The following is a 14,885-nucleotide window of genomic DNA, read 5'->3' as shown; positions in this document are numbered from 1 at the left end:
CCTCATGGAAGGCCATTGAAAGGCCATCTCCCACAAATGGCGTTTGATTTTGAATTGCTGACAACTTAGACATGGGCGTGTATGTAACAACATGGATCCAGTGAACCTGTAGGCAAACATTGTTTTAGCTATTCGACCTTCTCGATAGAGAACAGCTCTGTCCTGTCCCCTGTGCATACGCTAGGCTGCGGATAGGAGAGACAGATGACGCTAAGATCTTCACCAACCCTCAGCAGGCCATGGAGCACGCCAGATCTCTGCGCCAACAGCGGAGTTCTCCGGCCCACACATCATCGGACATTGACGACTGAGTCGTAAGGGGCCCTGAGCCCTGAAAATGTATTTTATATGTCTACTTTTGTGTGTGTCACAATGTTGCTCAGAGTCGCTCTACATGTTTAAATTGTTATATTTACAGTTTGTTACCTACACACATCATATACAGGGTGAGGCACCCCCAGATATCTGGTTCATTATTGTAACCATGACTGTTCGCATATCAATGCTAGTTGGAGCGGCATTATCGGCCTGGTGAGTCATGAGGGTGATGGGTTGGGTTATGCCTCATAGCATGTTGTCATAGTGACGGGCCTCTATATCTGGTGCCCTGTACCAAGCCCCCAACACAAGACTAGTGGATTGGCTATGGGTAGTAGGATAGAATGGTTTGTCGGCAGCCCTCTCCCTACTAGATCTGGGAGTGGACCTTGCCGCTACGACCCCCAATGGGCATTCCCCACTTGATATGTTACATAGTGTTGTTTTTGCTGGGTTGAGTTTTACATGAGGGTCTTGCCTTTGGCAAATTGGAGTTGCTGAAGTGGGTGGGGGGAGGGCTGGGTTGGTTTGATTTCATATGTTGGAGGTACTATGATTGGAACTGCAATGATAAATGCGTTGTATGTAGATATATGTGTATGCTCTATCTAATTTCAAGCTATATCAGTTGCTTTGCTTATTACTATAGATTTCGGGGAAAATGTATAAATGTATAACTTGGAGTGTCCGTGGTCTGAATACGCCAAAGAAGACTAGGCAAGTGCTAGCACAGTTGGATAGACATGCTGTGAAGATCGCTCTTTTGCAGGAGACCCACCTGAGCAAACATGCGGAGGACAGGGTGGGGTGCAGATGGGCAGCCTACCGGTTGGCCTCATCATGCTCTACTTACTCTAGGGGTGTCCTTATCCTCATTAAAAAGGGAGTACCGTTTCAGCCTATACATAATTGTGTGGATACTGAGGGCCGCTGGGCCATGGTGCAGGATGGCAAGCTAGGGATGGCACTAGTGACAGTGGTGAATATGTATGGGCCTGTAGTAGATGACGCAACGCCTTTTCTGCAAATAATTAATATATTGCGCACTTGGCTTGAGTCTGCGATCATTTGGGGAGGTGACCTAAATAACCGTCTCAATCCGCAAGTGAACAAATCTAACCCATCAGGTGCGCGCACACTCAAAGTTGCACAGTGTATAAGTGACGCCATGATAGAAATGGGGATGCTGGACGTTTGGCGACTACATAATGAGGGAGTAATGGAGGGCACACACAACTCCTGCGTTTAACATCTGGTCTCGTCTGTACTATTGGCTGCTCAATGATGAAGCCAATGGGTGGGTGGAAAAAGTTCACATGCTCCTGCGTAAATTATCTGACCACAACCCTGTTATCCTTGATATATCCAATCCCACTAACCCTCACCGCCCCTTTACGTGGAGATTTAGGGCAGAAGCTCTGCTAGATCAGATCTACAACGAAACTATTAGAACAGCTATCGTACAATATTTTGAATTAAATGTGGGCTCAGTGGACAGTCACGCAACCCTATGGGAAGCCTTCAAGGTGACGGTTAGAGGGGGTGTATAAGTACCTCAGCTCGAATTCTTAAGGACATAAGAGGCCAGTTGTCCAAGATAGATAGAGAACTAGAGGCGCTTGAGAAACTATACCAGCAAGCTCCGACCACGGCTATACTGGCGCAAATTCACGAGCAGCTGGAGGAATATAGAGCTGTAGCAGATACAGAAGTGAAGTGTCTATATAAACGCCATGTTGTCCGGGCCTATGGAGAGGGAGGGAGGCCGGGTAAGAATCTAGCTTGAAAATTGCAATCTAGGACTGACAATCCCCCCCCCCAATTAAGCACATCATTGACTCTAACAGAACAGCACATTACACCCCACATGCTACAGTGGAGCAATTCCAGCGGTTTTATTCAACTATATATGCCACACGCGGCGGAATGGATGATGCAGCGATTAATGAATACCTAGAAGACACGGCCTGTGCATGGCTTTCGGACGCCCACAGAGACTATCTTAGTCAGCCCATAGATGAGGCCAATGTTAGAGAAGCTATTCTTTATCTCCATAATAATAAAGCTCCAGGACCTGATGGCCTGACGGCGGAGTTCCATAAAGCTTATGTGGACCTTCTCTTACCACACTTACTAGAGATGTATGCGGAAGCTCATGAGTCAGGGACTCTTGCCTCCCTTCCTGCGTCAGACCCTAATCATCCCCCTTCTTAAGAAAGATAAATCTCCCACACACTGCTACTCTTATCGCCCGCTTTTGCTGATTAATTTGGAGGCAAAAGTTTTAGCAAAAATTTTGGCCACTAGAATACAGCCTTTAATGCCACTTCTGCTGCTCCCGGACCAATCTTGGTTTATTCCGGAACGCTCCACTTCCCATAACTTGCGCACTATCTTTGCCATGTTCCATTTGCTTAACCCTGACTTGTCAGCTGTTGCAGTTCTGTTGGATGCTGCAAAAGCGTTTGACTCTATGGAGTGGAAATATATGATGCATATCTTACACAGAATGGGATTTCCCTTTATTTTGACTAGCTGGATACAGGTCCTCTATACTGACGCCTCAGCAAGGAGTTCTAGTGGGCGGCCTCACATCAGAACCATTTAAGAAAGAACGTGGTACCAGACAAGGCTGTCTGTCCCCCCTTGTTTTCACCCTCGTTTTGGAGCCCCTAGAGTGCAAAATCAGGCAAAGTCATAGGGCTGCGGCCCACGATTTTAATCACCGGCCGGTCGGGATTTCCCCATATGCGGACAACATGGCCCTTTGTATTTGTGATCCCCAGCATTATTTGTCCCAGATTATACGAGTATATATTTCATTTGGCCTATTTTCAGGGCTTCAGATAAATTGGGCAAAATCAGTCATCATTCCTCTCACGCTAGCCACGGCCCCACCCCAGGTGGAATACCCATTGGTATGGTCAAAGGAACCGGTCAAATACCTAGGGGTTATGGGTACACCGAGACCCTGAGGTTGTGGTCAAAGCAAATTATGGTCAGGCATATACCACCTTAGTGCAGCAGGTTGACTGGTGGTCCCGCCTGCCGTTGTCCCTGGTGGATCATATAGCTGTAATAAAAATGGTCATACTTCCCAAGTTCTTATATCTTTTTTGTAATATTCCAATCCCTCTGACAAAACATATTTTTTAATACGGTACAAACTCACCTATTGAGGTTAGTATGGGGGAATAAGCAACCTAGAATTAGGTGGCTTACGTTAACACTGACTTATGAAAAGGAGTTTTCACTGCTCCAGACTTCTATGTGTACTACCTCTGCACGCAGGCCCAGTTTGCGTATTACTGGTTTAAGTCCCATGACTTTGTCCCGCATGTGGCTTAGAAGACGGGACGCTCATCCTGTGCCTTCAAGGAGCGTCATCACATACACTCATAGGCAGACGCCCAGGACTAAGATCAACACTAGAGATATCACTGTTGCAGCCTGGCAGGCGATAGGCAGGAGAGCACAAAACTCCCTTTGTATGCACCAGCACTGCTTTGCTGGGCACGCGGCATTATCAGTAGCATGAGAAAATGGGCCTATAACCTCTCTAATGGAAGCAAATGGCTAAAGGCGGGCGCATGTCCCACCTCTTTTTTTTTAATGTTCACTCCCACGGCGGGAGCGAGCAGCGGCGTGCAGGGTGGCAGCTGCATTCCTCGTGGGCCATATTACCATGCTTTCTCTTTCACTTGTTTTAGATTATTTTTTATCAATGTTCCACAGCTGTTGCACGTAGAGGTTTCCTGTAAACAAATAAACACTTGTGCTTGGGTGCATCACTCGTGCAGCAACAGGCCATTTGAGTGGAAAGAAAGAGTACTCTTTGCAGTGTCATCAGAGGCATTTTGAAGATGGTGACCAAAACTGTTTGTGAAAAACCATCTTGTGCCTGCAGAGAAGTGTTTGTTTCCCCTTTTGATCATGAACAGTTATAGAGAAATGCAGGTAATGGGGAAAGCAGCGCCGTGGGTTTAAGTCAGATTTATGAAAAGTAAAGATTACAAAATGCTGGCTTCGATTTTTCTTTTTTTTCACAGTACCGGGAAGCACTTAGACAACATATAAATGGCATGGTGACGCTACACAAATGCGGTTAGTTTAGCACACTGTGTACTGGAACGTGTATGAAACAGATAATGTTTCATTCACATTCACATTTGTTAGCGGGTCACATTGGGAGTGAAAAGACCACCCAGAATGTACTAAGGCATTTTTATTGGCCAGGTATATATAAAGACATCAAGACGCATTGCCTATCTTGTGAGGTCTGTTAAAAGAAAAACACCCACCGTCCTCCCGCCGTTCCCTTGCAACCCCTACCCATTATAGGCACTCCCTTCGAAAGAGTAGGGATGGATTTGATCGGACCCCTTCCAAAAACTAGGAGAGGGAACCAGTATGCTCTTGTCATAGTGGACTACACCACAAGATTTCCCGAAGCCTTTCCCCTGAAGGCCCCTAACTCCCGTACAATAGCTGAGAAATGTATTGAGTTGTTTTCCCGGGTAGGGTTCCCTAAAGAGATTAACTGATCGAGGCACGCCTTTTGTGTCTCGATTAATGAGAGAGGTGTGTAGCGTTGGATCTCCGACACATTAGAACTTCGGTATACCATCCGCAAACAGACGGTCTTGTCGAACGCTACAATGGGACCCTCAAGTCAACATTGAAGAAGATGCTGTCAGCAAATGGGAGGGAATGGTAGATGATGTTGCCATTTGCCCTATATGTGATACGAGGACAGACACAAGTAGCATTGGATGTTCATCTTTTGAGATGCTTTATGGACGTCAACCCCAAACACTTCTTGAGATGACCAAGGAAGCGTGGGAAAGAGAAAGTTCAGGGGAAGAACGCGGTATCCTAGAATACACCCAGAGTCTGAAAGACAAACTGGGGAAAATAAGGGAGTTGGCCTATTCCAGTCTGGAAAAGAGCCAAGAAAGACAAAATATTTGCTACGATAAAGGAAAGAAAGGGAGAAGACTTGAAGTCGACGACTGGGCCCTGGTCTTATTACCCTCTTCTACAAAAATGTTTCAAGCGGAATGGATGGGTCCCTACAGGGTTATCGATACCATTGGGAAGACCAGTTACAAGATCCAGATCTCACCACGAAAAACCCAATTCTACCACATAAATGCTCTAAAAAAATGGATAGGACCACCCCCAAAAAACACCCAACTCACATTACCCACGTTTTCTCCCTCTACGTCCACTCTGGAACAACTAGTAATAAATGACGACCTCCGACAGGAAGAGAAAGAAAACCTACATGAGACACCACTCCCGTTCTCTCTGCTCTTTTCAGACAAACCTGGGAAGAAATCAGTCATAGAGCACCGGTTTGAAACCCCCCCCGGGGCGGTTATCAAGCAACGTCCCTACCGAATACCCGCTGCCAAAAGGATGGAGTACAAAAAAAGTCCAGGAAATGTTACGCCTAGGGGTGATAAGACCATCCAGGAGTGAATGGTCTTCACCGATAGTGATGGTGCCAAAACCTGACAGTAGCACAAGATTTTGTATGGATTTCCGCGCACTAAACAATTTGTCGGCCTTCGACTCCTATCCGATTCCCCGAATCGATGAACTCATCGAGAAACTGGGAGAAGCCAAATACATTAGCACATTAGACTTGACCAAAGAATATTGGCAAGTACCACTACGGGAGGAAGATCGCAAGAAAACAGCCTTTGTAACACCGGATGGCTTGTTCGAGTTCAATGTCCTGCCCTTTGTACTGCATGGCGCACCGGCAACGTTTCAACGCCTAATGAACGAAGTCCTAAGAGAACACCTGTCCTTTACTTCGGCTTATCTGGACGATATTATAATATTCAGTCCCAGTTTGGAGAGTCATCTCAAACACTGCCAGATAGTACTTCAAGCACTACAAAAGGCAGGACTACATGTGAACTCAAAGAAGTCCCGAGTGGGATACCAAAAGTAAAGTATTTGGGTCATGGAATCATCGAACCCCAAATAGAGAAAGTCAGGGCAATTGCCGAAACTCCCTTTCCTACAAACAAAAAAGAGATGAGAGCCTTGTTAGGACTGATAAGCTACTATCGTAGATTAATGCCCTCCTTTTCAGAGATAGCGGCCCCCTTAACAGAGACTCTAAAAAAAGACTGCAAGCCACTAACCTATCAGCATCCCACCCCTTCCATGTGGAAAGCCTACAACACACTAAAAAAAGTGATGACCACTAGTCCTGTCTTGTCCTCCCCTGACTTTTCCCGGCCATTTATTTTCCACACAGACGCCTCTGATCACCGGATAGGAGCAGTGTTATCACAACGTTCCTTAGAAGGTACTGAACACCCTATACCAGGGATCTCCAAACCGGTCCTGGAGGGCCGGATCCATGCCAGATTTTTGAAATTACTACATGTATCTCAATGGGATATCCAAAAGATCTGGCATGGATCCGGCCCTCCAGGACCGGTTTGGAGACCCCTGCCCTATACTCTACATCGATTTAGAAAAGGGGGTGGTGATGAACAGAGTGTCTGAATTGAGCAGACCCTTGCTCATTGCACCATCAGGATTCAAGCAAACCGGGCCGAAGACGGCTGTAATGCCAGAAACCGGTCCCCGGGAGCTTGTTTCCTTCCCAGTGTAAGAATTGGCTTTTGTAGTTTGGTTTGCCCTGTTCCCATCATGCACTGGGACAGGAACAGACTAATTTGCATACAGCCAGGTTCTGAAACTGGGATGGTGCAGTGAGCAAAAAAACGGTGTTGGATCTAGCCCTGATCTCTTGACTGGGTGAGAGCTTTCTGCTTAATTCAGAGACTCTGTCCCTCACCACCCCTTGTTGTAAATACTATACTCTACATCAGTAGAAAGCTTTTTCCCCGAGAGTTGAAATACCCCACAATAGAGAAGGAGTGCCTTGCAATAAAGTGGGCTGTAGATAAACTGAGGTATTACCTTGAAGGACACCCATTCACCCTTTACACGGATCATGCCCCTTTACAGTGGATGAGTCAGAACATCTCTCATAACCCCAGGGGCCTTCGATGGTTTCTGTCTCTTCAGCCGTTCTCCTTCAAAATATACAATCGAAAAGGGATTAGAGAACGGGAGTGTAGACTATCTCTCCAGATTTCCTCTCCCCGATCGGGAGAATCCAGGGGGGTGGTGTGTGACGAAGAGAGTCGGACGGATGAAGAAACGGACATACCTGGTGCCGTGAAGCACATGAACAACCCTCTCTCCCCTCTCTCTTCCCAGCAGGCGGAAGCCTGGCAGATCACGGACCCGCACTTCGGTTACGAGGAAGAAGAAACTGGCCCGAGTTATTCCCTAGCCCCGCCCCCTCTGGTGACGCAGGCAAACCAGGAAGCACAAATCCCGGAGACGGAGAAAAAACTGTGTTATACCACCGGAGGAGTAGTGGCAGCAACCGACGAGAGAACCGGAGAGGAGAGGGACGGAGAGATAACCGCGAGAAGTCCGACGGGAGGCCCACTCCGCGACGTGCAGAAGTCAGGAGGCCAACGACACGGCGACTCGCCCAGCCACGCTTCAGGAGAAGCGTGGCTCTCACAGGTATGGAGTCGTATCTCGGGTTGGGCGGGAAGGAAGGGCTTTGGTAAAATATAATTGCCTTGCTCCGTCTAAACCCCGTAACCCTATCCTGACCAACCGTCATTTTGAAACAAGGAGACTTCACTGTGTGTTCCCTCACTCCCTACCCTGACTGGTTATATAATTTGTACCCCCGACTGAATCAAGTCTTTATTTCTTTTTTTTTTAGCTGCTCCTCAACTTGCGACGATGTCACGCTGGAGTGGTCCTGAAGAGGAAGAAGCTTTCCCCGAGGCCACCTTTCACCCGAGAAAGAATCTGACACCACAATACCATACTACAGACCGAATATAAGCAAGAAAAAACCTTAAGACCAATAAAACCTTCCTTAACACCAGCAAAGGTCCCTGTGTTTTCATCCACCCCGTCACAGGCCCATACCATACATCAGTATATGTTCAGTAGGCGAGATGACCATCTAGGAGTTTGGAGGAACCATTAGACTCCTCTCAACACGGTTTACTCTTGAGTGTCCGTTCCTTACTTGGGCACATATCAAAACCAGGCCATAAGTTTAACCACGCGACCGAGCTCTCCAGCTTCCTCAAAGAGCCCCGCCATGACCGGCTTTTGAAATCAACAGCTGCACTAATTAGATTGTATCACAGAAGCTGGCCACGGATGCTGCAACAAGTCAAACAAATGAAAGCAGGGATCGGATAGGAAAAGAAAAGGTTTCACTCCCCAATTAAGCCCCCTACTAGGAATGCCAACACTTGTGTGTTTGAAGATTTGAGCGAGAGAACGGTAACCGTAATTAAACGAGCAAGGTAAGGGTGCTGAGCAGGGGCGGATTGGCAAGGCGGGCATTCGGGAATGGGCCGAAGGGCCGGTGCCTCAGTGCCCTCTGTGGGCCGTTTTTTTCTCCCCTGTCCCAGTCCACAGAGAGTGGACTAGGAAAGGGGAGAAAAAAAAAACGGCCCACGGAGGGCACGAGACAGACAGAGAAAATGAAAGCAGCCTCGCTGTGCGGCCGGACAGTGATTGTCAGCTGTGGACTCTCCTTCACCCCTGCCCTGCCAAGCAATCAAGCTGAGGCTGGGCTGGGGAGGGGTGATTGTTTGCAAGAATCGGCCTCCCTGGGGGCCAGGTGTTTCTCAGGCCTTTGAGCCTTTTTCACCTCGGCCCCCCTGGGGCCCATGCAGCCCAGAAACAGTGTTAGTCTTAGCACCTCACCCACAGCCCTTCACATTCAAGGCATAGTGGACGAGGAAGAATGGGTCTTGCTGTGGGGGCCAGGTGATGTTTGGAATTTTTTTATTTTATTTATTTATTTATGCAATTTCATATAGCGCGGACTTTACCCGAAGGTGTCAGAGCACTTCACACAAGGAACAGCAATAATACATGAGGAGAAAAATTACAAGTGGACAAATTACAAAAGCAAACGTTAAGTTACATGAATCAAAAGTGACAATAGTGAGCAACCAAAATACATGAGGTAGCAATCGGTACATTACAGGAGGACAAAGTGATATGTGTGCAGGTTACAAAAGCGTACAAAGTACAAGTAGAGGTATAATACTGCAATAAATGGCAGACACTCCAGCACAAGAACAAACGTTACATAGGCAATGGTGGCACTTGTGCAAGTATCTAAAGCAAACAAAAGTGAGAGGTAGCATACAGTGTGATACCAGAGAAAAGTGACGTGTGCAAGTTACAAAAGGGTACCATGCACAGGTACAAGGGTAATACTACATTAAATGGTAAACACTCAAACTGCCAGAACACACTGGGAAGGCACTTCCCATGCACCAGCTTCACCTCAGCCTCCCCCCTGGCTACCTGGCTACCTTGGATGACCCAGAAAGCTGTGTTTTGTGCTCCCCTGCCAGGACATTTTCCCGAGGCCTGGAGGGCTGATTAATTTACTAATTGCAGGGGCCTTACCTCTGTTCATGTGCTCCTGAGCTGAAGGTCTGGGGAGGGCCAAGTAGGTTAGTAATAGCAGGTGCTTTGCTGCTTTTCAGGTGTTCCTGTGCTGGAGGGCTGGAATAATTTTGTGACAGAAAGGGGCCTTGCTATTTTTTTTAGTTGCTCAGCATGTAGGCCATTGGCACCTTTGACCTGTGTCCTGTGCAAGAACAGTATCCTCCCACTTTCATTCCTTGTCTGTGCAAATAGTGTTTCATGAAAGGGCACGCCCTTGAATGTGGGCTACGCCCCTTAAATATGGGCCACGCCTCTTGAATGTGGGCCACTTTTTTCGTCAGTGCCCGGGCCGAATTGTGATCCCAATCCGACCCTGGTGCTGAGTGGGTTTAAACAGTGCAGTGTGTAAAGATACGTGAATGCGCTGTTTTAACGGCAATCTTACGTGTAATTTGATAGTGTGTGCAAGGCAGGCACGCAACGCCCAGAGGGCTCAAAGGGCTTCAACCCCCTCAGACAGCTTCCCAGGCACACACAGACCGTTTTTGTACTGCCAGCCGCACCTGAGTACTTCACAGGTCTTTAAAAGGCCATTCACTTGTTAACGAGGCTTTGTGATTTTTTTCCACCCCTTCTTAGAGCCCCTGCATCTCCACTCTGCCTATGGCTGGAAGACTTAGCCCCCCTCCCTCCCGAAATTTGTCTATAATTGTGCCTCTGGTGCAAGGCACTGTACTGCTTCGTAATGCTTCTTGTGCACTTAGAGAACAACTTCTTAATGGAATTGAAATATGTGTGGGACTGCAAACACTTCTGTATAGCGCCACCATGGCATATTTTTTTCTGGTAGTCTAAGTAACTCCATAACGACCTGAAACGTTTTTAAACAAGTAGCGTTGCTGGTCTTAATTCTCACACGCCTGGCAGTGCAGCTCCTTTTCTGGCTATATATCTCTTCTTGCGATCTCCTGATTAACAAGGGTATGAGAAAATGCATTTATTTTTTTTGCCTGTGTGAAAAAATTATTGATGTTTTTTTTTTAATGTAATTTAATTGCGAACCGAGTCATGTCATCATCAATTCAACTTTATAAGCTGGTTTACAACCATAAACGTGCATAAATATATAAAGCATAAAGATATGGCATGAAAGGAGATTAAAATACATAATTCCAAATAATACATAAAATCCACAATCCAACATAAAACATTTTTGATAAATCCGCAGCTGAGTCAAACTAGTAGGTCGAACCTATGCCACACCGGCTCTTTCCTTCCACCCACCCTCTCTTTCCTGTTTCTTCTCCCCCCTTGTCTGTTTCGCCCTCCCTGCCCCCGGTCGCCACGTCCACCCAATCGCCAAAGGCAAAAGCTCTCCTATGGGCGAGACCTATTGGCTTTGCCAATGCTTGTTCTACATGTAACAAATAACAAAGGGAGGTGCCAGTACTGATACCATTCATTCAATGCTAGAACTCGTCATCCACATCAAGAAAATTGATTCGAGATAGGGTATTGCTACTTAGTCGCAATTTTATTTTATAGAAATTCAACAATTATTACAAATTTTATCTTTACATCAAAAAAGAGAAGCGTTAGACAAATTAGAACAATTAAGGACACATCAGATTACATTCAAATAGAAACTTCAAACATTCCAAAACCTCAATCATGTCACATTCAAAGGGCATTCACCACATTCATACCTAAGTCGAACATACCACACACTGCTGCTACAATGAAAAGAAAATACAAACTGGATCTGCATCAATTATACAATAATTTAGTACAATTGTTTAAAAATGGTACATTCCAAATGGATTTTTAAATTTTACACCATTCAATAGGGAATAATACAGATAGGTAATGTACACAATATGGTAAGGAGTCTGGGGGTAGTAATGACTCCTATATACTCAAGCAGACCAGTGAAAGATTGGCCTACGCGTTTCAAATCCCCTTTTATTCGTCGGGGATTCTCATCAGGGCCTCCAACACTGCAAGGGAGGAAAAAGAAATATGCAAGGAAATATTTAAAACCAAGAAAATACAGTGATCATAGCATGTGAAGAGAAGCTCAATTCAAAATGACATATACTCTACTCAATAACATGGCACGTCAGGAGTCTTAAATCTTAGCAATGTACCTGTCATGGATTTACACTGGACTGTGGAAATAATTATGTGAAGAATATTATGTTAAAGACCATCCTAAGAGCCCGGTGGAATGGGGCCCTAGGGGAAAAGTGGCCCACTACTCTAGGTTTAGGAATACTCACAAAGCGAGAAATACCTTTTTCACACTGAGTTAACTGGATACTTACCGCCCAAAGGCTATACGTTGAACCTATGGGGGTCGGAACGGAATAGGCTTCTCTGGGATGACAAAGCCTGAAAGTAAAGAATAAAAAATGTGACTCAACCGAAAAAATCTAAGCTATTAACATGGCAGGGGAGGACAGGGGTGGAAGTCTTACCGCTCTGTGGCTGAAGGTGAACACAAGCGGTTAAAGGTTTATAATGTACGATGAAACATACATGGACCTGCAGGGAGAAATGAAATGAGATGGACCTTTAAAGTGAGGCCAAATCGTAAATGACGTAGAGTATGGTACGGGCTGGCAGGGTAACAACAGCCTGTACCACGTGAACCTTTTATGAGAAACAGTAGGCGAATGAAGAAAAATACCTCGTTCGGAATAAAGCCGACCGCCGAATCTACAAGGAGGAATGACGTCGGCGTGTAACACGGGAGAGATCTCCGTCACCGTCAGGAGGGGTGAAAACACTGCAAGCCCAGTGGATCGGGGGTCGCGAGTCCTGCAAAGTATTTATACAAAGAGAATGGAATACTTGGTATGGGAGCTCAAAATTGTGTAAACATAAAAAATTAAAAGAAAGAAAGTCTCGTGTTTGCATCACCTTGTGAAAGCGGTAGAACGTAGAAGACTTGTGCAGGATTAGTCTACGGTGTGTTATGAAGAGGGGCAGCATCAGCACATACCGACTTAATCGCGTGTGCTGTAGAACAATGAGAGACAAAAAATGATGACACCAGTGGTCACAACTAGAGTTCGGGGGGCCTAGATTAGGGGCAAGAAAGGAACACGAGGGGGTCGAAACCCAAAATAGCCGGGCGGCGGTTCTTACCAATAAGCTTGAATTCAACAATGTCTCCTTAGCGCAGGGGTCGGTCGGCGTCTAACTTGATACTAGTCTCTCGCGCAGGCGCGTTAACCTGCTGAGTAAAGCTCTCCTTTATAACGCCGGGGATACACTAAAGCCTAATGAAGAGGGGCGGTTCTACGGGTGCGGACTGACTGGGTAGGTCTAGAAGAAGTAAGGGGAGGGGTCTAGTCATCTGCCCTGTGGAGGGGAAATTCCCAAAGAGAGGTGGAAAAATAATAACAAACCATAAAAAGGAATGCCACGTATGATTATAAAGCCCAGGCACTGGGCTCTGTTGCCATATAAGGTCAATCGATTGGGTCAAGGCTGACTTAACAAGGGAACAATGAAAATGGAAAACTGGGGGCAAAGAAGTGCATTACACGTGCTTAGGGTTACTTTTTCCTAGAGGATGATAAGTGTGGCGCTTACATTTTACATTTTGAATGGTCATAGTTTGAATATTTCAGATAATTCATTTAAGCCTGACACAGCCGTGTCAAACTTGACAATCAACAGTGCTTCCCTTCTGGATAGTTTGAGGCTCAAGTCGCCCCCCCCGTGGGTCTTTTTCTATCCTGGATATGACTGTCCATTTGAACTCGTTAAGCCCATGTCGCATCCTGGTCCAGTGATATACTAGCGGAGCATTCTCGACGTTTCTTTTCAGCCTGGACTTATGTTGCGATATGCGTTGGCGCACTTCTTGCTCAGTTTTGCCAATGTACAAGCGGTCGAACGGGCATTTGATGCCGTAGACTACAAATTTGGATTTGCAGTTGCTAAATACCTCGTGCTTCCAAGAGATGCCCTTATGCTGGAAAACAGAGCCCTGTATAGTGGTTTCACAACAGAGGCATGTACCACATTTGTGGTGACCAAGTATTGGGGCCAATCCCATCATTTGGCGAAGGGATGGTTGGATTTGGGTTGGCATTGAGGCTCTTACCAGATGGTTTGCGACACTGTTCTCTCTTTTAAACGCAAACAACGGTGGATCTCTCAGACTTTCGTCTAGGTTCTTCACCAAGTGCCAATTGTGCCCAATTATTCGTTTCAACTGATTGGCGTTGGGGCAAAAGGTGGTTACACAGACTTGGCGCTTTTGTTCTGATTTCTTTTTCCGCTCCAACAATGTTTCACGGGAGGTCCACCTGGCTCTTTTCATACAATCTTTGACCAGTTTTTTGGGGTACCCTCTGTCACAAAGTTTGGAGACAAGTTTTTCAGCATGGTAAGAGAAGTCATTCTCATACGTACAGTTTCTGCGCACGCACAGAAACTGCCCGTAAGGCAGGTTTTCTCTTAAGCTTCTCGGGTGATTGCTCTGGAATAATAACGCCTTATTGCGATCTGTTGGTTTTACAAACAGAGTAGTAGCCAACTTGCCGGTTTTGGGGAACACCTCCACATCCAAAAAAGCGATCTTGGTTTCAGAATGGGAAAGACTGAATTGTATGTCGGGTGTTCTGGCATTAAGCCATTGATGGAACAAGGTCAAATTGTTGATACCTCCCGTCCATACCATGAAAACATCGTCGATAAAACGATACCATTTCCCAATATGCTGTCTGAAGGGGTTATTGTTATGTATGTACGTATCCTCGTACATCGACATAAACAGCACTGCCAAATCAGGGGCAAAAGGGCATCCCATTGCCACCCCCTTTACCTGGTAATAGAATTCTTTATTGAAGCAAAAGTAGTTTTTTTTTAGCGCAAAAGACGCCAAGTCTACCAAGAACTTTGTGGGAACTCGCATTGGTCTAGGGCGTGAATCTAAAAAGGAGAGCACTGCCACTGCCTCCTCCTGGGGGATTTGCGTGTATAACGATGTCACGTCAAGGGTGACCAGCAAATCTGTCCCTTCACGAAAGGTTATAGTTTCCAACTTGTTTATAAAGTCGGTTGTG

At 46.1% G+C, this 14,885-nt stretch overlaps 1 protein-coding gene and 1 long non-coding RNA gene across 4 annotated transcripts in view; one reads left to right on the top strand and one right to left on the bottom strand.

The window, feature by feature from the left end:
- The window catches only part of TPK1 (thiamin pyrophosphokinase 1), a 1,173,355-nt gene that overhangs the window by 26,821 nt on the left and 1,131,649 nt on the right, over positions 1-14,885 (top strand). The window lies entirely within an intron of this gene.
- Positions 11,411-13,010, bottom strand: LOC147688838 (uncharacterized). Its single transcript, XR_015300567.1, has 6 exons — positions 12,955-13,010; positions 12,727-12,825; positions 12,494-12,624; positions 12,282-12,348; positions 12,129-12,195; positions 11,411-11,801 (listed from the first exon to the last, which is right to left on the bottom strand). It is a non-coding gene; the product is annotated as an uncharacterized LOC147688838 (long non-coding RNA).

This window comes from Lissotriton vulgaris, chromosome 10 (genome assembly GCF_964263255.1).
Source record: "Lissotriton vulgaris chromosome 10, aLisVul1.2, whole genome shotgun sequence".
Classification (NCBI taxonomy): domain Eukaryota; kingdom Metazoa; phylum Chordata; class Amphibia; order Caudata; family Salamandridae; genus Lissotriton; species Lissotriton vulgaris.
This window is presented reverse-complemented; position numbering and strand designations above follow the sequence as displayed.